Source organism: Bufo gargarizans, chromosome 4, assembly GCF_014858855.1.
Source record: "Bufo gargarizans isolate SCDJY-AF-19 chromosome 4, ASM1485885v1, whole genome shotgun sequence".
Taxonomy (NCBI): Eukaryota; Metazoa; Chordata; class Amphibia; order Anura; family Bufonidae; genus Bufo; species Bufo gargarizans.
The window spans coordinates 217,564,144-217,590,494 of NC_058083.1; positions in this window are offsets into that span (position 1 = coordinate 217,564,144).

Below are 26,351 nucleotides of genomic sequence, written 5' to 3' on the forward strand. Positions count from 1 at the left end.
GAGCTCAACTGATCATAGATGGAGGACCGTCAGGAGCGCCAGGTATGACCATCAAAATGGCTGGGTGGGTGCCCACACCGTATACTGGACCAGGGAAGACAAGATACTATTGTCCCCCTTTGATGGAAAGGGTGTTTCCAAATGATTGGTACAAAACAAATATCACACAGGCACCTGTAATGGACTAGCGGGTGGTTGAGGCCAAGGGGGGGAAGGGGTAGTAGATGTAAACTGACCCTGTAAAGCCCTACTTGGTCTTATTCACCCTACAAGTGATCCTAGGAACGGGGTCTAAAAAACCCTGCAAGGGGTGGCCCCGGCTGGAACCAAAACAGACCATATGCCAGATCCGGGGGCAAAAAAGCTTATAAAGCTATGCAGACACTAAGGTGATGGTGTCCCCTTTCAGTAAATAGTCTGGGACACAATTCACTACAAAAAATAGTACGGGACACCATCACCTTGGTGACCACCTCACCTGTTTTACAGCCATATGCTGTCCGCGGTCATCAAACAGTTACACCCCATTGTTGAGTCATACGCTTGCCTTGGGTAATATCGATATGCCCTGTGTCCCCTACAGAATCTAGGGCTTACATTGAGGAAACGCGTTGGGACACTCCTTTCTTATTCATATGCATAGCTTTATAAGCTTTTTTGCCCCTGGATCTGGCATATGGTCAGTTTTTGTTCCGCATAGGTCCTTATCAGGGCCTTTAGAATTACAGGTACCTGTGTGATATTTGTTTTGTACCAATCATTTGGAAACACCATTTCCATCAAAGGGGGACAATAGTATCTTGTCTTCCCTGGTCCAGTATACGGTGTGGGCACCCACCCAGCCATTTTGATGGTCATACCCGGTGCTCTTGATGGTCCTCCATCTATGACCAGTTGAGCTCCGAGGCCATCATTATTTATTTGTTTGTAGAGGCTTTTTTACCTTAATATATTAAAAGTGAAGTGACATCACCTCTCAGGATCGGCTCTGATTGGCTGCAGGGGCGGGTGGGCAGTTCTAATTATTGCAGCGCTCCACTCCTCCTCCTTTCTGTGCCCCAGCACCCCCTTCTGACCCTCCACAGTGCCATCTGGCACTAAAAGGTATTTAGGGAGATGTTAGGTTAGGCAGGGATATTCAGGGAAAGTTTCGTTGCGGAAAAAAAAAAATGTTTTTGCTTGCATCACCCTAAATCGGGTGTCTTGGGTCCACAGGGCAGCTTTCCGGCCCACCAGTTAAGTCCACCGGAGCCCCTTACTGGTGAACTTGCATGGTGTACCCCAGAGCATTTTGAGCCTGCGATTCCTGATTTTGTTGGCCAACCAGGAATCCAGATTTGCACAGTGGGCTTCACTGAATGACTATTTGTCTTTTTTTTCAGTGACCACTTTGTGAACCTGATGGTGGAGCAAACAAACCTGTTCGCCCAACAGTTCATTGCTCAACACCCAGGCTCCTTTTTGGCTAGGGCCTGTGGCTGGACTCCGGTCAGTGCAGCCGAGATGAGGACATTTTGGGGCCTCGTGCTGCACATGGGCCTAGTAAAAAAAAAAACTAGTGTCAGGCATTACTGGAGTGGAGACGTCCTCTACCAGACCCCACTTTACAGTATGGCCATGACACGTACCCGGTTTGAGGCCATCCGGAAATGCCTGCATTATGCAGATAATGCTGCATGTCCGCCCCTCCCCAAGGTGATCCTGCCTATGACCGCCTGTACAAAATAAAGCCGGTCATCGATCACTTTGGGGCCAAATTTGTGGAGGCCTCTGTATCTGGAAGGGAGGTCGCAGTTGATGAGTCTCTCATTGCTTTCAAGGGGAGACTCATTTTCCGCGAGTATGTTCCCTCTAAGCGGTCGAGGTATGGCGTGAAGCTGTACAAACTTTGTGAGAGTACCTCAGGGTACATTTACAAGTTTCATGTGTACGAGGGGCGATATTCCCGTATTGAACCCCCAGAATGTCTCCCCACTCTGGGTGTTAGCGGGAAACTTGTGTGGGACCTTATGCACCCACTGCTAGATAAGGGTTACCAGCTGTACGTGAATAACTTTTATAGTAGTATCCCCTTGTTCTAGTCCCTCACCGCCAGATCCACGTCCGCTTGTGGGACCGTGCGGAAAAATCAACGTGGCCTCCCTACCCAGCCCCTCCAGCTACCTATCCCCAGGGGTGCGACCCGTGCCCTTACCAGTGGAAACCTGTTGCTGGTCAGATATAAGGACAAGAGGGATGTCCTTGTACTGTCCACAATTCACGGTAACTGCATCACCCCTGTCCTTGTTCGAGGTACCGCGGCAACGGTCCTCAAGCCCGATTGTATCGTCGACTACAATCTGTATATTGGAGGAGTTGATCTCTCTGATAAAGTCCTCAAGCCATATAATGCCATGCACAAAACCCAGGCATGGTACAAAAAAGTTGCGGTTTACTTGGTACAGGTTGCCTTGTACAACTCTTTTGTGCTGTCCCAGAGCGTTGGCAACACAGGGAAATTCCTTCAGTTCTATGAGGCAGTCCTCAAGGCCCTGATCTTTTCTGACTGGGAAAGAGCAGGCTGGAGTACCTCGGGAACTGCAGGCGCCTGGATCGTTGCTGGCCAACACTTTCCAGGTGTGGTCCCCCATACTGGAAAGAAGGGACGGACCCCCAAAAAGTGCAGCGTGTGTCCCATGAAGGGGATACGGAAGGACACCACCACTCAGTGTGACACGTGCCCCGATCATCCGGGCCTCTGCATTGACGGTTGCTTCAGGGAGTACCACACTTTCATGAAGTGCTAAATTTATAATCCTCTTCCCCAATTTTAATTCCATTTTACCACTGACAATCGGGGGGGGAAAAAACTATGGTTCTCAAAAATATTATTTTGTGAAACTAAAATAAAAATAAAAAAGTAGACATACAGTTGCAAGAAAAAGTATGTGAACCCTTTGGAATTATATGGATTTCTGCACAAATTGGCCATAAAATGTGATCTGATCTTCATCTAAGTCACAACAATAGACAATCACAGTCTGCTTAAACTAATAACACACAAAGAATTAAATGTTACCATGTTTTTATTGAACACACCATGTAAACGTTCACAGTGCAGGTGGAAAAAGTATGTGAACCCTTAGACTAATGACATCTCCAAGAGCTAATTGGAGTGAGGTGTTAGCCAACTGGAGTCCAATCAATGAGATAAGATTGGAGGTGTTGGTTACAGATGCCCTGCCCTGTAGAAAATACACACCAGTTCTGGGTTTGCTTTTCACAAGAAGCATTGCCTGATGGGAATGATGCCTCGCACAAAAGAGCTCTCAGAAGACCTATGATTAAGAATTGTTGACTTGCATAAAGCTGGAAAGGGTTATAAAAGTATCTCCAAAAGCCTTGCTGTTCATCAGTCCACGGTAAGACAAATTGTCTATAAATGGACAAAGTTCAGCACTGCTGCTACACTCCCTAGGAAGTGTCTGTCCTGTAAAGATGATTGCAAGAGCACAGCGCAGACTGCTCAATGAGGTAAAAAAGAATCCTAGAGTGTCAGCTAAAGACTTACAAAAGTCTCTGGCATATGCTAACATATGGAAAAAAAGAGGCACAGCACACCAACATCAAAACCTCATCCCAACTGTGAAGAATGGTGGTGGGGGCATCATGGTTTGGGGCTGCTTTGCTGCGTCAGGGCCTGGACGGATTGCTATCATCGAAGGAAAAATGAGTTCCCAAGTTTATCAAGACATTTTGCAGGAGAACTTAAGGCCATCTGTCCACCAGCTGAAGCTCAACAGAAGATGGGTGTTGCAACAGGACAATGACCCAAAGCATAGAAGTAAATCAACAACAGAATGGCTTAAACAGAAGAAAATACGCCTTATGAAGGGGCCAAGTCAGAGTCCTGACTTCAACCCGATTGAGATGCTGTGGCATGACCTCAAGAAAGCTATTCACACCAGACATCCCAAGAATAATGCTGAACTGAAACAGTTCTGTAAAGAGGAATGGTCAAGAATTACTCCTTTACTAAGTTATTGCTGCCAAAGGAGGTTCAACCAGTTATTAAATCCAAGGCAAACTAACAATGAATAATTAGAGAAGCTGCACCAGCAACCTGCTAGAGCCCAGTCTTTCAGTTATCAGCTGAAAACCAAGTAAATTAGTAAAAAACAAATCAGACTGGCTCACAGTATTTTTGCATATATTAAAATTTATTTACTCACTAAAATATTAAAATGTTATACATATCCTAATTGCATATCAACATATCAGCATAAATATATCTCTTCCTCCTCCAGTAATGCTTAAAGGCCCATGAACCTGAGATCCATCTATAATATGTATAACATCATTTCTATGTATTTTGTTTTTTATATTTTTTTGTATCGTATACTGTTTATATTCATTATTTATTTTATATGTATGTAAGTATTTTTATGTCTAAAGAGAGGATTGGGAGAGTGCAATCTGCAAATCATCTGCAGTTGCATGATCCGGAATCCAGACCAGATATTACATCAGGCCCAATAAGGGGATATAAAGACATGTCCAGTCTGTCTCCATTCAGCATTTCACATTTGTCTACTGAGGAAGGAACTACGGTTACGAAACGTGTCTAGTGTAAACTTGACCCAGCTAGTGGTGCGCTATTTTTGTTTCTGCATAAAGGACCTTTTTTTGATCATCTCATTGAAGTCATTCTGAAAGGGGTGAGCACGATACTAGCCCCAAGCGGTGGCAGCGGTATAATACTATTACAGTGGACTAACCTATGCCGATTGGTTCGCTATCATATAACAACTTTGTTAAATAGAACTGAACCTTACACCGGCGCAACTCTGCTTCATCGGTTTCCGCCATCCCGACCGGCGCAGGTGGATGACATCACTGACCAGCAAACCATCTTTCGGTTTGGTCACGTGAGACGCCAAGAAGAACAAGTCGAATGACTACCCCGCGGCAGGAGGTAGGAAACCAACATCAGTTGAAGGCGGTATAACCGTAATATTAAGCAGTGTTTGGATGCTAAGACCACTTACCAGCGACCGCAAACTGAACATTCCTTAAACAACTTATGTTCAGACCACCGGCAAAATAATACATAACTATTTGAATACTTAAGAGATATAATTGTAACATTGTTGCAGACAGACACCATTTAGCAAATTAAGAGGTCACATTTGGAGTACTCCTGTTATTTAGGTCTATGCGTGAGCTCCGCATTGCAAGTACCTATATATTTATGCTGATATGTTGATATGCAATTAGGATATGTATAACATTTTAATATTTTAGTGGGTAAATACATTTTAATATATGCAAAAATACTTAATACTGTGAGCCAGTCTGATTGTTTTTTTACTAATTAAATCCAAGGGTTCGCATACTTTTCCCACCTGCACTGTGAATGTTTACATGGTGTGTTCAATAAAAACCATGGTAACATTTAATTATTTGTGTGTTATTAGTTTAGGCAGACTGTGATTGTCTATTGTTGTGACTTAGATGAAGATCAGATCACATTTTATGACCAATTTGTGCAGAAATCCATATAATTCCAAAGGGTTCACATACTTTTTCTTGCAACTGTATTAGGTATTGCCGAGTCCGTAAGAATCTGCTCTATAAAAATACCCCATGACCTAACCCCTCAGATGAACACGGTAAAAAAAAAAAAAATGGTGCAAAAAAAATAAGGTATTTTTTGTCACCTTACATCAATTGTATCAACATACAATTGTAATAGCAAGCGATCAAAAAGTCATATGCCCCCCAAAATAGTGCCAATAAAACAGTCTTCTCATCCCACAAAAAATTAGCCCCTACCTAAGATAATCGGCTAAAAACTGACTCTTAGACTATGGAGATACTAAAATGTTTTTTTGTTTATAAAAAGATAATATAGTGTAAAACATAAATTAAAAAAAAAGTAGACATATTAGGAGTTACCGCGTCCGTAAGAATCTGTAAGCTCTATAAAAATACCCCATGACCTAATCCCTCAGATGAACACGGTCAAAAAAATAAAATAAAAACGGTGCCAAAACAGCTATTTTTTAGGAACATTTTCCATTTTAAACCGTTTTTTTCCAGTAACAAAGCAAGGGTTAACAGCCAAACAAAACTTAAGATTTATTACCCTGATTCTGCAGTTTACAGAAACACCCTACATGTGGTCGTAAACTGCTGTATGACCAAACGGCAGGGTGCAGAAGGAAAGGAACGCCGTATGGTTCCTGGAAGGCAGATTTTGATGGCCTTTTTTTCTTGCACCATGTCCCATATGAAGAACCTCTGAAGCACCCCTAGAGTAGAAACTCTATATTAGCGACACCATCTAAGAAACAACACCCCCCAAGGTATTCAAAACTGATTTTCCAAACTTTATTAACCCTTTAGGTGTTCAACAGTTTATGGCAAATGGAGATGAAATGTCAGAATTTCTATTTTTGGTAACCTTGCCTCACAAAAATGTAATATAGAGCAACCAAAAATTATATGTACCTTAATAATAGTCCCAACAAAACTGCCACCTTATCACATAGTTTTCAAAATGGGGTCGCGTTTATGGAGTTTCTACTCTAGGGGTGCATCAAATGGGACATGGTGTAAATAAACCAGTCCAGCAAAATCTGCCTTCCAAAAACCACATGGCGAACCTTTCCCTCCACGCCCTACTGTGTGCCCGTACAGTAGTTTACGGCCACATATGGGTTGTTTCTGCAAACAACAGAATCAGGGCAATAAATATAGCGTTTTGTTTGGCTGTTAACCCTTGCTTTGTTACTGGAAAAAATGGATTGAAATGGAAAATTTGCTAAAAAGAATTAAATTAGCAAATTTCATCTCCATTTGCCAATAACTCTTGTGCAACACCTAAAGGGTTAACAAAGTTTGTAAAATCAGTTTTGAATACCTTGAGGGGTGTAGTTTCTTAGACGGTGTCACTTTTATGGAGTTTCTACTCTAGGGGTGCATCAGGGGGGCTTCAAATGGGACATGGTCTAAATAAACCAGTCCAGCAAAATCTGCCTTCCAAAAACCACATGGCGCACCTTTCCCTCTACGCCCTACCGTGTGCCCGTACAGTAGTTTACGGCCACATATGGGGTGTTTCTGCAAACGTCACTCTGAAAGAATAATCTTAAAACATAACATTTAATATCATTACTGATAAAATCCTTGATACTATGTGCGAAAAAAATAAATATAAAGAGATGAACACGGTGTAGGACCATTAGTGGCTATGGCCCATGGTCATCTCAGTATATTGAGAATAAATTGAAGTGCGCGGCGGCACTGAGAGGGTAACCAGTGTGTCCTACCGGTACCCAGGGAAGGTTGTCGGCTGCTTCAAAACACGATATTCCGGTAGTCGTTCTTCCTGTATGGATGGTCGGATGAATCAATAGGGAGATAGCAACCAGCTGACAGTCTAACACATGTGTGCAGGGTCCCTAAGGAACTCCTATGGCTGTCTAACCAATACCCTATAAACTAGATGTGTGGTAGCAACCTGACCACAGGGCACTCGTCCTTAAAAGGACGACCCTGTCTGGAACCTTTCCCTGACTCTAGTAACTATATGTCCCTAAATATGCATGAGCATTGTCCCTACACGCATGTTTCACTGCCAGGACATTGGGCAGTTCATCAGGGGAGATGATGTAAAAATAAAGCAGGTCAATCCTAGATAAAGTGGTAAAGCCTGAGGACCAAAAATGACACAGTCAGTCAAAATGGTCAGTAGGTGCACGAAGATGGTCGGCTCCTATGTGGGCTTCCCAATGGATAAGGGGTTAGGAAAATGCAGTAAACCGATGCGTGTAGCTGCATATAGGACGCCAACTAACCTGGTGTTCACTCCTTATTTAAATAGCCCGGTTCCCGCTACTGATGACGTCAGTAACAGACGTCAGGTGGCGCACCGCTCGCCCGCACGTAGGCGTCGCGCATGCGCACATCACACTGCGCAGGAGTGTATTTCGTATCAGGCACTTTCCCTGCGCCCCAAGCCTCGTTTCAACTCTGTGATGTGCGCATGCGCGACGCCTACGTGCCAGGGCCTGGACGGATTGCTATCATCGAAGGAAAAATGAATTCCCAAGTTTATTAAGAAATTTTGCAGGAGAACTTAAGCCATCTGTCCACCAGCTGTCGCTCAACAGAAGATGGGTGTTGCAACAGGACAACAACCCAAAGCATAAAGGTAAATCAACAACAGAATGGCTTAAACAGAAGAAAATACGCCTTCTGGAGTGACCCAATCAGAGTTCTTCTGACCTCAACCCGATTGAGATGCTGTGGCATGACCTCAAGAAAGTGATTCACACCAGACATCCCAAGAATATTGCTGAACTGAAACAGTTCTGTAAAGAGGAATGGTCAAGAATTACTCCTGACCTTTGTGCACGTCTGATCTGCAACTACAGGAAATGTTTGGTTGAAGGTATTGCTGCCAAAGGAGGTTCAACCAGTTATTAAATCCAAGGGTTCACATACTTTTTCCACCTGCACTGTGAATGTTTACATGGTGTGTTCAATAAAAACATTTAATTCTTTGTGTGTTATTAGTTTAACCACTTCAACCCCCCTAGCTGAAACCCCCTTAATGACCAGGCCACTTTTTACACTTCTGCACTACACTACTTTCACCGTTTATTGCTCGGTCATGCAACTTACCACCCAAATGAATTTTACCTCCTTTTCTTCTCAGTAATAGAGCTTTCATTTGGTGGTATTTCATTGCTGCTGACATTTTTACATTTTTTTGTTATTATTCGAAATTTAACTATTTTTTTGATCAAAAAATGACATTTTTCACTTTCAGTTGTAAAATTTTGCAAAAAAAAAACGACATCCATATATAAATTTTTCGCTAAATTTATTGTTCTACATGTCCTTGATAAAAAAAAAATGTTTGGGTAAAAAAAAAAAATGGTTTGGGTAAAAGTTATAGCGTTTACAAACTATGGTACAAAAATGTGAATTTCCGCTTTTTGAAACAGCTCTGACTTTCTGAGCACCTGTCATGTTTCGTGAGGTTCTACAATGCCCAGACAGTACAAACACCCCACAAATGACCCCATTTCGGAAAGAAGACACCCTAAGGTATTCACTGATGGGCATAGTGAGTTCATAGAACTTTTTATTTTTTGTCACAAGTTAGCGGAAAATGATGATTTATTTTTTATTTTATTTTTTTCTTACAAAGTCTCATATTCCACTAACTTGTGACAAAAAATAAAAAATTCTAGGAACTCGCCATGCCCCTCACGGAATACCCTGAGGTGTCTTTTTTCCAAAATGGGGTCACTTGTGGGGTAGTTATACTGCCCTGGCATTTTAGGGGCCCAGATGTGTGAGAAGTAGTTTGCAATCAAAATCTGTAAAAAATGACCGGTGAAATCCAAAAGGTGCACTTTGGAATGTGTGCCCCTTTGCCCACCTAGGCTGCAAAAAAGTGTCACACATCTGGTATCGCCGTACTCAGGAGAAGTTGGGGAATGTGTTTTGGGGTGTCATTTTACATATACCCATGCTGGGTGAGAGAAATATCTTGGTCAAATGCCAACTTTGTATAAAAAAAATTGGAAATGTTGTCTTTTGCCAAGATATTTCTCTCACCCAGCATGGGTATATGTAAAATGACACCCCAAAACACATTCCCCAACTTCTCCTGAGTACGGCGATACCACATGTGTGACAATTTTTTGCAGCCTAGGTGGGCAAAGGGGCACACATTCCAAAGAGCACCTTTCGGATTTCACCGGTCATTTTTTACAGATTTTAAATGCAAACTACTTCTCACGCATATGGGCCCCTAAAATGCCAGGGCAGTATAACTACCCCACAAGTGACCCCATTTTGGAAAGAAGACACCTCAGGGTATTCAGTGAGGGGCATGGCGAGTTCCTAGAATTTTTTGTCACAAGTTAGTGGAATATGAGACTTTGTAAGAAAAAAAAAAATAATCATCATTTTCCGCTAACTTGTGACAAAAAATAAAAAATTCTAGCAACTCGCCATGCCCCTCACGGAATACCTTGGGGTGTCTTCTTTCCAAAATGGGGTCACTTGTGGGGTAGTTATACTGCCCTGGCATTCTAGGGGCCCTAATGTGTGGTAAGTAGTTTGAAATCAAAATGTGTAAAAAATGACCTGTAAAATCCTAAAGGTGCTCTTTGGAATGTGTGCCCCTTTGCCCACCTAGGCGGCAAAAAAGTGTCACACATGTGGTATCGCCGTACTCAGGAGAAGTTGGGGAATGTGTTTTGGGGTGTCATTTTACATATACCCATGCTGGGTAGAGAAATATCTTGGCAAAATACAACTTTTCCCATTTTTTTTTATACAAAGTTGGCATTTGACCAAGATATTTATCTCACCCAGCATGGGTATATGTAAAATGACACCCCAAAACACATTCCCCAACTTCTCCTGACTACGGCGATACCACATGTGTGACACTTTTTTGCAGCCTAGATGCGCAAAGCGGCCCAAATTCCTTTTATAGGTAAAAGGAGAAAAAGCCAGCTCACCTCAGATGTCCAATGTAGCTGTGCACGAGGCGGACCCAAGTCAGTCCGTGTAGTGGATTCAAATAGAAAAGGAGGCTTCAGCACCAAGCATGGACGTAAAAGAAATTCCCAATCTTTATTCAGCAATATTCCATATGTACAGCAATCAGTGGCACAGGCTCCCGCTTATTCCCAGGAAATCAACGCGTTTCGAACAAAAGTGTTCTTAGTCATGATCTAGGTGTCTAACATGGTGATCATTGAAATAGGGTCCAGTTCCCGCTATTCCGCCCCCAGGAGGAGTCCTGGAGAGGTGGGTTGGACGCAAAGACAATCAGAACCATGCAAGGCACCTGTACAAACATTTCTCCCGTGACATAAAACATATAAGTTTACTTTAAGCATACTAAACAATTAAACAATCTAAAATCATGTGGTTTTACCTGTCAAAATACACCAGGGATGTTGGCCCGAGAGTGGTGAAACAAATATGTCACTGTCCACAAGGCAAGTTCGAGACAAATAAATGAACGTATACAAATATATAAATGGATATCCGTAGCAAATATAAAATATAAAAAGGCAAAAATATATAAGTATAGGTATAAAGTATATAAGGTATATAATAATGCAGGATGCAAAAGTATAAGGATAAGAAATGCCAGGAAATATATAAATACAACCAAATAAAACCATATAAGATTGGCAATATATATGCGCATATCCCGTTGTAAGGCTGGTTGTATCAATTCAGTTGAACCATATCAAGGTAGCCATGGTTCTAGACGAATTGTGTTCCCATGTACACCTGGCAATCGCCTGGTGTGAATTCATGTCCTAGTCTGCGCTTATTCGGCAATCAAAGGGTTATAGCCGGCATGGGGTTAATTAGCAGCGCTGCCTCGTAGTGTTTCTCTTATTTCTTGCTGCATAGAGAAATCCTTTTCGGGCGATCATCTTAGTATTCTCAAAGAGAATACAATGTCACTGAGATCCGAGATTTTATAGAGGGAAAAATAAAATAAAAAAGACAGAGTAATTATACAAAATCTAATCTTCTTATTTATATTAGATATAATCAATATTGTTATTTAATACTACATTCATTTTTGGTTTTGGTTTTATTATTGACATCTTATTTCCCATTCCCATTTAAATTGATACATTACTTCCATTCTCACATTCCCAATGTTTGTTCCTAGTTGATATTTATTCTTGATCAACCATAATTATAAAGTAGTGGCCAATAGTACTTTTGGTATATAAGCCTAACAGAATATATTTGTTTGGGCATTAACCCCATTCATATCTAAATTGGAACACCATTAAACAGGATGTATCTATATTCAATAACCATGATCGTAACTATAAGGGAACCGGACGATATGAAATATAAAGCAATTGTAGGACACTGTCACCACACTGGAGCCTCAAAATCTGTAGATAAAGAGAGAAAAACCCACATGTTTAAAAAGAAAAAATTATTTTAAATGACCATGTATAGAAACATAGGTCTGCTTGCAAAAGTATAAAACAGGATTAAAACAAAATGATAATGGCTTAGCTGCATGTTACCTTTAATATAGGTACATTAATTCTTTTTTAAGGTTAAGACCCTGCGGATATCTTGTTTTTAATCTCCAAATCCAATATGCTTCCCGTAAAAGGATCTTTTGTTTGATGTTGCCGCCCCTTTGTGGTAGTGTGAAGAGTCTAATTTGAAATCTCAATTATATGAACTTGAAAGACTTTTAACTCATGATTTTTACAGATCCACGGATACATGGATCGGATCCGCAAAAAAATACGGACATCTGAATGGAGCCTTACAGGGGGGGTGATCAATGACAGGGGGGTGATCAGGGAATCTATATGGGTGATCACCTCCCTGTCATTGCTCACCCCCCTGTAAGGCTCCACTCAGACGTCCGTATGTGTTTTGCGGATCCGATCCATGTATCCGTGGATCCGTAAAAATCATACGGATGTCTGAATGGAGCCTTACAGGGGGGTTATCAATGACAGGGGGGTGATCAGGGAATCTATATGGGTGATCACCTCCCTGTCATTGATCACCCCCCTGTAAGGCTCCATTCAGACGTCCATATGTGTTTTGCGGATCCGATCCATGTATCCGTAAAAATCATACGGACGTCTGAATAGAGCCTTACAGGGGGGTGATCACCCATATAGATTCCCTGATCACCCCCCTGTCATTGATCACCCCCCTGTAAGGCTCCATTCAGACGTCCGTATTTTTTGGCGGATCCGATCCATGTAGACTGTGATGGTCTATTATTGTGACTTAGATGAAGATCAGATCACATGTTATGACCAATTTGTGCAGAAATCCATATCATTCCAAAGGGTTCACATACTTTTTCTTGCAACTGTATTAACTATTATAAGTGTGCTCTAAACACTGTGGGTAAAACTAGCTGATATTAGTGCCAGATCACTATGTTATTGAATTGCTTCGTTTTTAGATGGTGGCTGGACGTGCACTTCCCCACACCACCACTCTGATTGAAGTGCGCCCTGGCACACACTGATCGCTTATAGCATAGAACGTATCTGTGTATTAATCAAACACTTGAAGGCACATAAACTTAAGAGGTCAGCAAACTAAAACCTAAGACTGCCCCCCAACATGTTTCACCAGCTAATTTGGCTTCATCAGGGGTTTGGCCAATGCTGCCCAAACCCCTGATGAAGTTATCCAGTACATTCCAGGACTGTAAGCGTTATATAGCATCATAAATCAATATGATGCTATGCGACCCCTGAGGTGCCGGGAGGTCAGGGGTCAGGCCGTGTGCTGCTCTGCGAGTCCACAGTGTGACACCCGTTCGTCTGAAAGGGGCCTTAGAGTATACTTGAGTGTTGTCTAATGCAAGGTGTCTCATCAGCCTCATAGGACAAGTGGTGGCAGCTAAAAGTGATTAGATTTAGATGACGGAGTGCTGACAGCAGAAGACCTAGTGTGACCCTGCAAGCTTCCATCCAGAGTCTACGGCCTGTTTCACACGAATGATACGGATTGTGTCAGGATGTGTTCAGTGAAACTCGAACCATGTCATAACCAAGTTCAGTCAGTTTTGTCTGCAATTGCATTCAGTCTTTTGTTTTTTTTCCGGGTGGGTGCAATCAGTTTTGATGCCTTTTTCACACACGTGAAAAAAAACCTGAATACTTACAAATAGTGCTGAGCGAACTTGTGTTTTAAGTTCGGCGTCTAAAGTTTGGGTTTGGGTTATCGAAGAATCGCGTTATGGATTCTAAATTCCATTATGGTCCGTGGTAGCGGAATCCATAACGCGATTCTTCGAAAACCCGAACTTTAGACGCCGAACTTAAAACATAAGTTCGCTCAACACTACTTACAAACCACATCTCATAGCAACCTTCAGTGGAAGGTTCATGGAAACCCCATTCACTTCTATGGGCCAGGGCTGCGTGAAAAGCGCAGAATATAGAACTTGCTATTCTAATGCAACACAGACATGATGCATGGAAAGAAATGCTCATGTGCACAGACCCATTGACATGAATTGGTCAAAATTCAGTGTGGGTGCTATGCGTTCAAATCACGTATTGCACCCGCGCAGAAAGCTCGCTCGTGTGAAAGAGGCCTTACTTTTAGTGCTATACTGCCTGTGCCAGAGATGCACAGACTGCAATGACATTCTAGAAGCAGACAATGTTCCTTAATGAGGTCACACCCTGCATGCACAGACATCTGCATTCCCCAATCTCATTTGTAGGGTGCCAATGTGAGACAGAGGAAGTCCTCTCCCTCTATAACCACTTACATGCCACTGTTGCTATCGATTGGGAATTGGGAAGCTCCCGCTCTCAGCTGCATGGGAGATACGTGCAGTGCTTAGACTGAGCTGCTGTAAAAAGGCACTGACCTGGCCTGAAGCCCGTTAGTGGCCACCTTAAAAAGGCGTATGGATGGTCACTAAGGGGTTAATGAAAGGGTCTACCCACCATAAAAAACTTTAAACCTATTCACATGATCCATTATTAACTTATTAAATAAACTTGATAAAAAAAAGACTCAATAGCCTATTTTCTGTTCCAGACACAAAGGAAGGATTTACTGAGACTTGTGCTTCACATCAGTCGTCATGGGAAGCCTATTGGAGAAAATGCTCATAATTTGTTAAGAGGCCCAGGCCTTCTAACGAATTTGGAGCCTCATCTGGCAGTCCGTGCAGCAGAAAATTAAATCTCATTTTGCGTAGGTTATAGTGAATCTGTTGGGTTCTGGGAGGCCTCACCCACTTTTCCCTCAACACTTTTGAAAAGTGTAAAAAGTCTCAAATTATGGGGCAAATATGAAGTATGCAATAATTAGCCACTTTTATTCCATGAAAATGGCAAAAAAACAAATACATTTGCCTCTCAATGTCTCATGTTTGCCGCAGCTTACTGTAGTTTTTTTTTAATGACATCTGAGTGTTGTATGGGAAAATTAATCCTTTGGTTGAAAACCTGTAGACTTTACATGTTTACAGTTCCATGCTTCCTATTCATTGCTGCAGTGGGAAAAATAAACCACCCTTCAGCCTCCATGAAATATTAAAATCAAGCAACACAAACAGTAGTATTTCCACATGAGCAAGTCAAACAGGAATATTATACTTTGACAGATAAACACTCCACCCTGCATAACCTGAATCAGACATCACTAAAAGCCACCATTTGTCTGTACCAATTAGTGGAGTACACCAGGTTACACTTTGGAGTGCATTTTGACTCCTCCAGTATAATTGTAATCTGGGATTCATTTGTTAAAACTTTTAGTTGCTCATAGCAACCAATCAAAATTCACCTTTCATTTCTTAAAGTGTTTTCATAAAATTAAAGGGTAGCTCTGATTGGTTGCTATGGGCAAATAAGACCGTTTTCCTGTTAGTTTTGACAAATGAGGCCCCCTTTGTTTACATCCCAGTGCAAGACTTAGGCCGCTTTCACAGGAGCGAGTTGTACACTCCGGACTCGGAGCGTGAGTATAACACAGCTCCCGTCCTGAACTCCTAGCACAGCCAGGGTCACATAGCATCATAAATCAATATAATGCTATGTAACCCTTATAGTTCTAGAAGGTATTGGATATCACTGACAGCATTATGTCAGCGTTATCCAGTACATTCCAGACCTCTAAGGGTTACATAGCATCATAAATCAATATAATACTATGTGACCCGGTCAGGCCGGGAGCTGCGCTGGGGACTCGCAGCGTGACAAACGCTCGTCTGCAAGGGGCCAAAGAGATTGAAAAAGTTTTAAGTGTGTGGACTAAACCCTTAACTAGGATAAAATACGAACATAAAGATGCAAGACTTAAATAATACAAAAAGTGTCCAAATAAAAAATAAAAAACAGTATACCAGTGTGTAAATATTTCCTACCTTATACCCTGTAGAACCATGTAAACAAAAACAATAATAAATGAATATATGCCATAAAAAAATAAAAAAAACAAATGTAAAAATGGTAAGCAGAAAAAAGCACCTTATAAAAAAACATTTAAAATAGCACACCTAGCACCAACAACATTGTGGAGCAAGGCCAAAATAAGCCACAAACCTTTACCCCTCCAAACCTTAATACATACAGTACCTGTCCTGCAATAATAAGCAAGTGTGTGGCAAGAGTAATAAAGATATAATCTCAATAATACCACTAACAATTAATAAATATATATGTATAAACCAAAACTTCAAAAAGTGTATAAATAAGAAATACAAATGCTAAAAAACTAAAAGAAATACAGCCAGTGAATAAAAGGTGAGGGGAGACTAAATCCGGGCAGGGGAGGATGAAGTATGGAACAACATCACCAAGAAAGTGGCTTTCTCCGAAGTGTTTTATAAAGTGTAGTGCAGTTTGTTTGTTTTTTTATATTAACAATGTACATCTGTGCCTAAACCATTTTTAGATAATATGTAATAAAATATAACACATCGTTTTTGCGACCAAGGGCACGTCGAATCCTGGTTGGCTTTTTTGGTGCAGTTTACACCATCTTGAGCTTAGTATTGCTTATTTCTGCACACCATCTTAGGAACACTGCTCCACAGCTGGCTGGGACATCAGTTGTATAAACTCAAAAGAGAGCCCTGCTCCAGTACTAGATTGAGCCAGGGCCATGCCACATTATTTTCTGCATGTGCCTATATCTCATGTTGATTTGCCTGTATTAGTATTGTGCTTCTTTGTCTTTAATTTCAATTTTTCTTATTTTAAAGCTTCTGAGACAGTTTTTAGTTTCCATTGGAGCTATGATCTTAAAGGGCTTCTGTCACCCCACTAAAGTGATTTTTTTTTTTGGGCTGGTGAAATTAGTTATATTGCGATATATCACAATATAATTGTGTCACTTACTTTGATCCAGCAGTTTCTTCAAAAAACGAAGTTTTATCATATGTAAATTCGGTCTCTAACAGCAAGTAGGGCGGCTACTTGCTGCTAGCTGCTGCAGAAATCCGCCCTCTCATCGTGTTGATTGACAGGGCCAGCCGGGATCTCCTCCTCCGGCCAGCCCTGTCGGCATTTCAAAAATCGCGCGCCTCTGTGGATTCGGCGCAGGCGCTCTGAGATGAGGAGGCTCGTCTCCTCAGCACTCCCTCAGTGCGCCTGCGCCGATGACATCACCGAAATAGAAGACGTCATCGGCGCAGGCGCACTGAGGGAGTGCTGAGGAGACGAGCCTCCTCATCTCAGAGCGCCTGCGCCGAATCCACAGAGGCGCGCAATTTTTGAAATGCCGACAGGGCTGGCCGGAGGAGGAGATCCCGGCTGGCCCTGTCAATCAACACGACGAGGGGGCGGATTTCTGCAGCAGCTAGCAGCAAGTAGCCGCCCTACTTGCTGTTAGAGACCGAATTTACATATGATAAAACTTCGTTTTTTGAAGAAACTGCTGGATCAAAGTAAGTGACACAATTATATTGTGATATATCGCAATATAACTAATTTCACCAGCCCAAAAAAAATATATCACTTTAGTGGGGTGACAGAAGCCCTTTAAGTTACATGGATTTCAACTTAGGCTACTTTCACACCTGCCTTCGATCGGATCCGTTCTGAACAGATCCGCTCATATTAATGCAGACGGTGGCTCCGTTCAGAACGGATCCGTCTGCATTATAACGTAGAAAAATATTCTAAGTCTGAAAGTAGCCTGAGCGGATCCGTTCAGACTTTACATTGAAAGTCAATGGGGGACGGATCCGCTTGAAGATTGAGCCATGTGGTGTCATCTTCAAGCGGATCAGTCCCCATTGACTTACATTGTGAGTCGGAACGGATCCGCTCGCCTCCGCACGGCCAGGCGGACACCCGAACGCTGCTTGCAGCGTTCAGGTGTCCGCTCACTGAGCGGAGCGGAGGCTGAGCGCTGGCAGGCGGATGCATTCTCAGTGGATCCGCCTCCACTGAGAATGCATTAGGGCCAGACGGCTGCGTTCAGGGCCGCTTGTGAGCCCCTTCAAACGGAGCTCACGAGCGGACACCTGAACGCAGGTGTGAAAGGAGCCTTACTGGCACCAATTATTTTGTAAACAGGAGCAAAACAAGTAACTGTGGTGGCCCCTTAGCAAAACTTGGAATGGGGCCCCATGCCACTGTAAGAACTTTCAAGGAAATGAGATCTGCACACCCTCTAATGGTGGGTGCTCATAGAGGACAAAAGTTAGTTCGTTATACAAAGGAAGATCTATGGCACCCCAAAAGATGCTTTTTAAAGTGATGCTTTAATACATATTCGTCTAGTTACATCATTTTGTGTTTAATTTTCATCCAGAACATATAACAGTATATGGGGCCGTCAAAAGAAGTCCTAACATTTCGGTCAATGATGACCTTTGTCAAGGGATCTGGCCCATGTAGGAAGCGGGTTCTTCTGGATGCGGATGCTGTTTTCGGCATGCCGCCCTTACATAGGTGGTAAATTGTAGCGACGGAACTGCCTGCCAAATTCTAACAACGCTAGTGTGAAAGTACCCTAAGGCACTATACACTGAGAGTAGTTATGGATTACAATATTAATTAATATAAACAGTGCCAAGATGTTACAGTAGACTCCAGACATGGATATACATGTATAAGTCAATTTCTTAATGATAGACAATATAATACATGGCAGTCCTTGGTTATAAAAAATAAGGTGTTCTGTGTAGAATCTCAGGTGTCCAGTAGGTGGAGCAGTGATCTGTAAATATACTAGAATGTTACAATATAACCGTACAATCCAAATTCCTTATTTTGGTGATGTGAGCTGAACTCCATAAAATATCATGTTCATCTGAAACAGTAACACTTTTGAATTAACTGTTTTGAGAATTTGTACAAGTAAAGTTATACAAAGAAAACTTTTACTTCAAGAAATGTCTGTTATCTAAGCAGGTATCTCTGAATCCACAACCCATCTCCAGAATTCTAGTACTATAATTTGTAACATTGTTACACTCATGAAACACACCCAGACCCTATTGAATGTTTTATATGCCAGTCTTAATAAAACAAAATGTGCTTGTAGTGAAATATAGCAAATTTATTACAGGCCTCTTAATAAACTTGGTGCATCTTTCTGACAGCATGAGAACACAAAAAGTCATGGAATTTTAGGCCAAATGGTGCTTGTGTTAAATTGATGTCATTTATCTAACGTACAGGGCTCCATAAATTTTTCCCAAAAAATGAGTTCACCATGACAACTTCCTCTGGCCGGCCTCTACATAACTTTAGCACATCCACAACCGGCCTAAATCTATACCAGCTTCTTTGCTGGTGTAGATTTAGATAATTTTCTACCCCTAAAACAGACATAGAAAATGAAAAATGAGTTGGTTTTCCCCCACTTTTTTTTAGACCTGGCGTGAGCAGGGAAAAGTCGCAAATTCGTCCGCAAATCCCCTTTGTGACAGAATCTGCGACAAATATACATTGGTTATTGGATCTTGATGATTATTACAGGCACTCTGCACTTAACCTGCAAATAAGTGAACACTAGGGATGCAGAATCTGCATGCCAGACTCTCAATCATGCCTTCTCCCCAGCCTCTATTTTGCATTGTCCGATTTCTCTAAGCAGTTCTTGCTAGAGTTGGATAGGTCTACGATGGGAGCTGGAACGCCTATGATTTCTAAGGACATCAGGGAGTATGTGGTCTCCTGTACCTCCTGTGCCCAGATCAACACTCCCAAACCAAAACCTGCAGGACTCTTGCTTTCTTTGCCAGTGCACAAAGTTCTATGGCAACACATAGCTATGGATCATCATCGATCTTCCTCCTTCCTTGGGGTACATTTCAATCTTAGTTTAGCTAAAATGGCCCACTTCATGGGTCTGTCCGGTCTTTCCTCCACTAGTCAACTAGCCAAATTATTCTTAACACACATTTTTTGGGTTACGTGGATTCCCCTTATGCATTGTTTCTGACTGGGGAGTGCAGTTTACTTCCAATTTCTGGAGAGCCATCTTTAAATAGCTAGACATCAAACTGGACTTTTCTTTACCATCCACAGTCCAATGACCAGGTGGAACGTATTAACCAAATTTTAGTTAACTATTTGCAAGACTTTTTTTTTCTGCATGTCATGATTACTGGGTTAAGTTGCTCCCCATGGCAGAGTTTTCTTACAATAACCATCACAATAAATCGATTGAAAGGACTCCTTTCTTTGTTGTGTATGGCTGACATTTACAGGTTGCTCTTCCGATATCTGTCTGTTGTAGAGTTCCGATATCTGTCTGTTGTAGAGTTCCAGCAGCTGAATCAACTGTCAATAACTACTTCCAGATCTGGCAAGAAATAAGCCTTCCCTGTTACAGGCTTCTGCATGCATGAAGAGGTTCACTGATCGAAGGTGCAGGTAACTCCAACTTAGTTTTCTCTTGGGAACAAGGTTTACCCTCTTTCATAAACATCAGACTCCAAGAACCCCGATATATATTTGTCATTTTGAGGCAATTGAATCAGTCACAAGTTATGTTTTCGTTTATCTCTACACATTTTTTCATGTTTCACTCCTCAAGCAAGTTATTTTCAGCTCTTACTCCAGATGTTCGGTTCCTGCTATTACTGTTGACATGAAGAAAGTCAGAGGTAAAACCTTCTTTCTGGTGGATTAGAAAGGTTTCGGCTCAGAAGAATGATCTTGGGAGACTGCTGAAAACATGAAAACACTAGCTCTTCTGAAAAGATTCTTAGAGCCGTCTAGACTAAAGAACAGAGGGCATAAGCGTGTACTGTTATGGTGGGCTTGTGCCCACCGCCTCTCCGCCCTCCCAGGTAAGCATGGCTGCTGGTCTTCTCACTTACTCTCTCGCTTCCATGCTCCAGCAGTTCTGGCCTTCCTCACCTCCTTCCCGGTTGGCTTGGTTGCAGTGTCGCTTGGCTGTTCCTTCTTGCAGGTTGCAGCCTACTTCTAGTCAGCAGTGCTTTCACTGCCTGTAAGGTGAGCTTGAGTGCACCCCAGCTCTTAAAGGGCCAGTGCATGCACCCTAATCTCCTAATCTTCTCTAACCTATGGCTGGCCACCCAGTGGTACTTAAGGCACTTTCCCCTGTGGAAGGGTGCATAAGCAATAGGTTCCAGTTTGCTAGTTTCTGCAAGTGTGCTGATTATGTTTGTTTGCCTATGTACTGACTTTTGCCTGCTTCCTGGATTTTGACCCTGTGCTGCCTGCTCTCACCTCGTACTGTTTACTAGATTTCATGTGGACGGGCAAGAGATCTGCCATATACCAGGGCAAGGAAGAGTGACAATGACATGTCCAAGTAGACAGTAACTTGCTGAGTATAGTCCTAGTCTGCTCTGGCTGAATCCTGACCTTTTCTAAACAGTTGCCATGTAATTCTACATTTTACGAAGGCCTCCCCTGGAAAAGACAGCGATTTTCTAGGGGTGCCACACAGTCAGGGCCAAATGGCCAGAAATCATGGTAACTGTAAGTACATCACCGCTAATGATATCTTCAAGCATAGAATGTGTAACCAAGCCATTTAATGCTTTACTTAGTCTACATTAATTCGACACGGCCGTTTTTAGAACAATTTGAAGTCAATGAGGACTATTTACTTTGCTGCTTTTTTAACAGCCAGTGAATAGCTGCTGTCAAAAAATCGAACATGGCCAGACGAACCCCATTGATAGGACCAGTTTAAACGGTCATTAGACAGGAGTGCACCTGTCTAGTGGCCGTTAGAAAATTGGTACACTAGTGCAATATGGTCTTTTAGGGGTTAAAGAAAATTTACCTTATTGTCTTTCACGCACAGAGACACTTAATTCCTCTCTTAATTCTGAAGGACCTGCGCTCAAGCGTAATGACGTCACCATACAATCATGCTGGGAGTGCAAGAGAGAAGCGACTGCTTCTGCACGTGCAAGTGAATTAGGTCATTCTTTTTTTTTCGGCTAAAAAAATCCAAACATCATTACAGCTGAGGACCACTATGGGGGACATCATTACCACTGGGGGCCACTATGGGGGACAATGTTAACGCTGGTGGCCACCGTGGGGGACATTATTACCGATAGGGGCCACTATAATGGGACAATAATAACTGTGGGGGCCACAATGGGGGACATTATTACTGCTGGAGGCCACTACAGGGAACAGTATTACTGCTGGGGGCCACTATTTGGGACATTATTACTGCTGAAGGCCACTATGGGGGACATTATTACTGCTTGAGGCCCCTATTACTCCTGGAGGCTGCTATGGGGGGCATTATGACTGCTGAGGGCCACTAGGGTGGACATTATTACAGCTAGGGGCCACTATGGGGGACATTATTACTGCTTTAGGCCACTGCTGAGAAGGAAGATCAGAGAGGGGAAACCATCTACAGGAAGAAGATGAGAACAGCTGCAGCAGAATAACATGCGGGGTCTGTAAAAGCCCCCATGCTGCTACAAACACACACCCCCACTACCATCACTGCCTGTTTACCTCTTAGCAACCTACCACCACTCTCCCCCATTACACTAGAGGACATCGTTCACCCCTCTCCCCACTCCCACATGCCCACCTTGTCCTTCACCACACTCCAGGTGAGGAAGGAACTACAGAAAATCAAGGTGCGTAAAGCTGCAGAACCAGATGGCATCAGCTCCAGGCTCCTGAAGTGCTGCTCAGACCAACTGTGAGACATTATGGGTCACATGTTCAACATGAGGCTGGGGAAGGTTCCACAGCTGTGGAAGACCTCCTGTGTGGTACCAGTGCCAAAGACCTCAGCATCTACAGACCGGTAGCACTGACCTCACACTTGATGAAGACCCTCGAGAGGCTGGTTTCAACCATCTTCGCCCTCTGGTGAGGTCTTCATTGTATCCACTGCAGTTTGCCTACCAGCCTGGCATCGGGGTGGATAATGCCATCATCTACCTCCTACACCGAGCTCTAACTTACCTGGAGACGCCTGGCAGCACTGTGAGGATCATGTTTTTTTTATTTCTCCAGTGCTTTTAACACCATCCAACCTGAACTTCTGAGGGACAAGCCGGAGATAAGAGGAGTGGACCACCACATGTCACATTGGATACTTGACTACCTCACAGAACACCCACAGTTTGTTAAACCTCAGGGTTGTGTCTCTGACAAGCTGATCGGCAGTACGGGGGCACCACAGGGAACTGTGATGGCACCGTTCCTCTTCACCATCTACACTGTAGACTTCTCCATCAACTCCCCAAGCTGCCACCTACAGAAGTTCTTTGATGACTCTGCCATTGTTGGCCTTATCACAGGTGAGGACGACTCAGAGTACAGACAGGGGACAGTGGACTGGTGTCAGCGGAACCAGCTCCAGATAAATGCGGGTGAAAACCAAGGAGCTGGTGGTGTATTTCAGCAGACACAGGATCTCTGCTTTGGTTCTGGTGAACATACAGGGAATGGACATTGAGGTGGTGGACTCTTATAAGTACCTGGATGTTCACCTGAACAACAAACTGGACTGAAGCTATAACACTGATGCTCTTTTCAAAAAGGGTCAGAGCAGGGTCCATCTGTTGAGGAGACTGAGGTCCTTTGGAGCGCAGGGGATGCTTCTACAGACCTTCTTTGACTCAGTGGTGGCATCACCCATATTCTATGGTGTGGTTTGTTGGGGGAGCAGCTTATCTGTGGCTGAGAGACAAAGATTAGATAAGCTCATTAAGAAGGCCCGCTTTGTCCTAGGTTATCCCCTTGATCCAGTGCAGGAGGTGGGTGACAGAAGAACTCTAGCAAAATTAACATCACTGTCTCCCACCCTATACACAAAGCTGTTGTGGAGCTGGAGAGCTCCTTCAGTGACAGACTGCTGCATCCTAGGTGCATGAAAAAAACGTTATCGGAGGTCCTTCCTCCCAGCAGCGGTTAGGATTTATAACCACCACTGTTCCCAGAAACCCAGTAGTGAATTTTTAAAGTAAATTCCCTGTTATGATTTTCTTGTACTTTACTCTTTAAATTCTAATTACTCTTGGACCGTCCGGCAAGATGGATGTGTGAGTGAGGAGCTCCGCTGCCCAGACACTGACAACGAGCCACATTAGCCCAGTAATAAAAAGATAAGAGTCTATTTGAAATACTTGTCCTCTCTAGCGCTGCAAATCCGAAAGACGATGTGGGAAAAGTCCGCTATGTAGATAAATGTGGAGGAGGATTGCGCTGCAGGAAAATAATCTTCTTGTAAATGTAAGCTCCCTTATGGAAGTCTTAAACCATTGGGATCACAGACCAACTTTACAACCTTCACTGGTATGGAAATCTGTGGTATAGAAAACGCACTATGGTGTAGCGAGTTCAAACATCAAACGCACCATGTGAACAGGATATACTCACAGGATTCCAGATAGGTAAGTGCACGTAGAGATCTAAACTATGTTTCCTATAGGGCTAGAACTTCTCTGGAAAAATGCAAAAAGGATCCTGGCAAAATCTTCACAATCAGCCGGGCAGATCAAAAGGACGGAGGTCCAGAGACGTCAGTATAGGATTTTTCAATCAACCGATTGAATACTCCTATGCCTAGATGGTAACGAACCACAGCTTTCAGAACGCTCTCAGTAGAGGAATCGCAGATGTAATACGCACCAAGGGGTCAGATGAAAATGTATTTAATATACTTGATAAAAACAAAAAGTTACAGCTAAAACTGCATGTAGAATATCTGAAAATAAAAATAAAAATCTTACTAGTACCAATAAAGGCAGGTTCACATGGTGCGGCTTTTGTCTGCGAGTGAGTATATCCTGTTCACATGGTGCGTTTGATGTTTGAACTCGCTACACCATAGTGCGTTTTCTATACCACAGATTTCCATACCAGTGAAGGTTGTAAAGTTGGTCTGTGATCCCAATGGTTTAAGACTTCCATAAGGGAGCTTACATTTACAAGAAGATTCTTTTCCTGCAGCACAATCCTCCTCCACATTAGCCCGCTGCCTGGCTCCCATGGGGAAATCGCTGTACTCCAGGAAAGCTAGAGGCAGCCCGGCACCCCAAGTGAAGTCCCAGGACATAACGATCTACCTGGACCGCCACGCTGTTGTTCCCGCGTCGCTGGGACGCCTGAGGCGCGAATCGGGAGCCATCACAGCAGAAGAGGGAAGTGACTCACCCCTGCTGCAGCGCGCTTCTAACAGCGCCTCCGTACCTGTGAGCCGCTCTCCTCTGTCCCCATTAGCAGAGGAGTTCTCCTATAAGCCAAGGGAGCAAAGTGGGCCAGTGGAGGAGGAGAAGCAGCTGAAGGAGACGGCCTGCAGTCCTGCCATGCCGCCTAAAATGGCGCCAAAGCGCATTAACCCCTTAGCCACTCCAGCACAGCGCAGGAAGGACTGGGCGGACTGCTCTGAAGACCCTGATCACAGCCAGGGTAAGGAGAAAAGTGGGGGTGATGATATGCCCTGGGATTCGCAGTCTGACATAAATGATGAGGTGGAAGATGGCGCTCTGCAATTGTCACAGGCCTCAGCCTCCCTAAGGCAATCTTTGCAACATCTCCCTACTAAGGAAGATTTTAAAAATTTAATAACAGAAGTTAGGGACACGTTCAAAGCTGAAATATCATCCCTGCGCCAGGATTTTCAACAAGTTACAGCAAGGGTGGATTCTCTGGAAATAGAGCATGATACTACCCGCAAATACATTGCTCATCTTCAATCTACCGTTGTACAGTGCACCTAAGTGATCCGAGATAACTCCAGGCACCTGGAAGATCTGGATAACAGGGGCCGCAGACATAATATCAGGGTGCGGGGTCTGCCTGAGCCAGAATCTGAAGAAGACCTACATGTGGTTTTGAATGAGCTATTTAATTCTATTTTAGAGGCCCCATCCGCCCATGTCATCAAAATGGACCGTGCTCATAGGGCTCTGCGACCCAAAAATGTGACAACGCAGCCCCGGGATGTCATCTGCCGGATCACAGATTACCAGGTGAAAGAGAACATAATGGCCAAGGCCCGGGTATTGCGGGCTATTGACTTTAAGGGGGCGCAAGTACAACTATATCAGGACCTTTCGTGGCTCACCCTGCAAAAAAGACGCCACCTCCAGCCATTATTGCTATCCATGAGGCAGAAGAAAATTCCTTACCGCTGGGGATACCCATTTGCACTCATAGCTAATAAAAATGGAAGGGCCGTATCCATGCGTGCTCATGCGGACTTATCCTCTTTTTGTGCAACCTTGGGGGTCTCGGAGCCTCCCATTGATGATTGGGAGGTCCTCGACCCGGTGCCGGCTCCCTCCCCAATTTGGAGTCAGGTGAAGAGCAAGAATCGTAGGTCCCAAACGTGAGAAGATTCCAGGAGAAAGATTAAGAGATGAT